The following is a 2,228-nucleotide window of genomic DNA, read 5'->3' as shown; positions in this document are numbered from 1 at the left end:
ACCACCAACAAGGCGAATGCCGCGCCGGCCACTAGCGCCCCTTGCGGATGACGTCACGTGAATACCTCCTACTAGTGTGTCGAGCCATAGCCTCCTATATTTATTCATGCCCGCGCAGTGGTGGTGCGGAGACCGTCCGTCGCCCTCTCCTTTCCTCCTCGATGTACGCCTCTGCTCTCCGCGAGAGGCGCTCGCACCCCATACTTGCTCTCGCAGACACAGCTAGGCGTCGAGGCCCATCGAAGCACCCAAACCGATCCGTAAAGCAAGAGTTGTGCGATTTCCGTCGTGTTGTTTGCAGGTAAGTGTGTGCGTTTTGCGACAGCAGCATGTTTATATTTTTTCTTGAAATATCAGGGATACATGACCGTGTACACAAATGAAACGACCGTTTGTTTACTAGATTTTCCGCGACCACGTGTTAGTTGTTGGCGTCGTTGCAATGTATATTGCTTTACTACTATAAAATCTACCATTTACGATGCATAGTTCTTATCGTTTCTTTGTGTTACTATCTTTTTTATACCCAATCAGTTTTCTATCTGCAGTGTGGAATCGGTTGTGGTGTCCTGCGCCCGACAAGATGCCGTACTGCTGTGTGCCACGCTGCAAGTCATCCAGCAAACAACGGGCGCCGGGCGTATCGTTCCACGAAATACCAAGTGATCCGGTACTGTGCGCAAAATGGCTAAAAGTCATTTCTCGTGGAAACTGGGCACCGAATACGACGTCGTGCTATTCGACTGTATGCAGCCGACACTTCAGTTCCTCTGACTTTAAGGAAGGTTGCAAAATTCGGAAACTTAAGAAAGGCGCTATCCCCAGCATTTTCGAAGAATATCCGGCGTACTTGCAGCCTCCTAAAAAAAGAGACGCGATGCGTCAGTGAAAAAGCGCGAGGCTGCTGCGCTAGCCAACCCACCACCGCCGAAGCGACGAGCAGTCGACAACCAAATGGAGTCGAGTCCGCATCCGCTCGACGAATTGCCGGTTGTTGACGTCGGCTTTGAAGATTTGTCACCTGTCGACTGCACCGCTACCGAACCGTTGCCAGCCGTGAACAACGGCGCTAGCGAGCGCTGCATCACCGCGACTGTGCGAATGGACAGAGCAGTGCAGGTGTCTTCACAATTCTCGGTTTCGACAGTGGAAAAACGAAAGTGGAAGCGCAAAGAACGAGACTTAAACGCGCGTATTGAGCGGCTCAAGAATACGGTCGACAACTGCAAACAGGAGATACAAAAGCTCAAGGAAGAGTCCTTTGTTCATGCATTCCTCCAAGTTGTCGAGAAATCGAAGGAGAATGACTTGGCTGCGTCAGTATTAGTAGAACAAGTTAAGAATTTCGGGAAAACGAAACCAATGTGGTCTGATCTTGCAGTGCGCCATGCTGTGGTTTTACGTAACCTCTCGACTCGCGCATACGAGCATATAAGGACTACTGGCTTTCTCCAGCTGCCCAGTCGAAGCACTCTGGAGCGTTTTATGGGCTCATCGCGTGGAGATATCGGCGTGACGGAACTCGTGAAGCAAAGGCTGTCAACCGAGCTCGCTTCTCAACCCTCATCGCAAGCCAGAGCGTGCTCGTTGATTGTAGACGAAATGCGCGTGAAACAGAGGCTACTTTACCATAAACAAAGGGACGCCTTCATCGGCGAAGTAGACTACGGTGGGAGCTTTCCTAAGAAAACAACAAATGAGCCTGTGCTAGCCAACTCACTTCTGTGCTTCGTCCTCAACGGCCTTTCAGTTTCGTTCAAAATACCCGTGGCCTACTTTTTCACGAGAAATTGCACTGGCCGCGAGCTGCACACGCTCATGCGACACGTCCTGAAGGAAGTTGAAGACATAGGATTTTTCGTCGTGCGCATCGTCACCGACAATCACAAAATCAATGTCTTAGCGTTCCAACTTCTATGCAACGGAAGCCTCACGCATTGCATTGAGCACCCAGGAACACCGAATCGAAAGCTTTTCTTAACATTCGATCAGTGCCACTTAGTCAAAAACGTGCGATCGCAGTTTTTGTCGCGTGACATTGGAAAAGGCGGCGAAATAACGGCGAGCCATTTGAAGAGCCTCTACAAAATGCAGCAAGGCAGCCTTGTAAAGCCAGTTCGATTTCTAACGAGGAAACACGTGTTCCCCACAAATATTGAAAAAATGAACGTGAAAAGAGCAATTCAAGTTTTGTCTCCTGCCGTGACAGCTGCACTGAAGCTCCTGCA

The 2,228-nt window shown here is 50.0% G+C and overlaps 1 pseudogene; it reads left to right on the top strand.

Moving 5' to 3' along the window:
- The first annotated feature begins 684 nt into the window (after positions 1 to 684).
- On the top strand, positions 685 to 1,591 carry LOC144127738 (uncharacterized; annotated as a pseudogene).
- Positions 1,592 to 2,228: the final 637 nt, after the last annotated feature.

This window comes from Amblyomma americanum, chromosome 4 (assembly GCF_052857255.1).
Source record: "Amblyomma americanum isolate KBUSLIRL-KWMA chromosome 4, ASM5285725v1, whole genome shotgun sequence".
NCBI classification, from domain to species: Eukaryota; Metazoa; Arthropoda; class Arachnida; order Ixodida; family Ixodidae; genus Amblyomma; species Amblyomma americanum.
The sequence above is the reverse complement of the archived record's forward strand: the minus strand, read 5'-3'. Positions and strand labels throughout refer to the sequence as shown.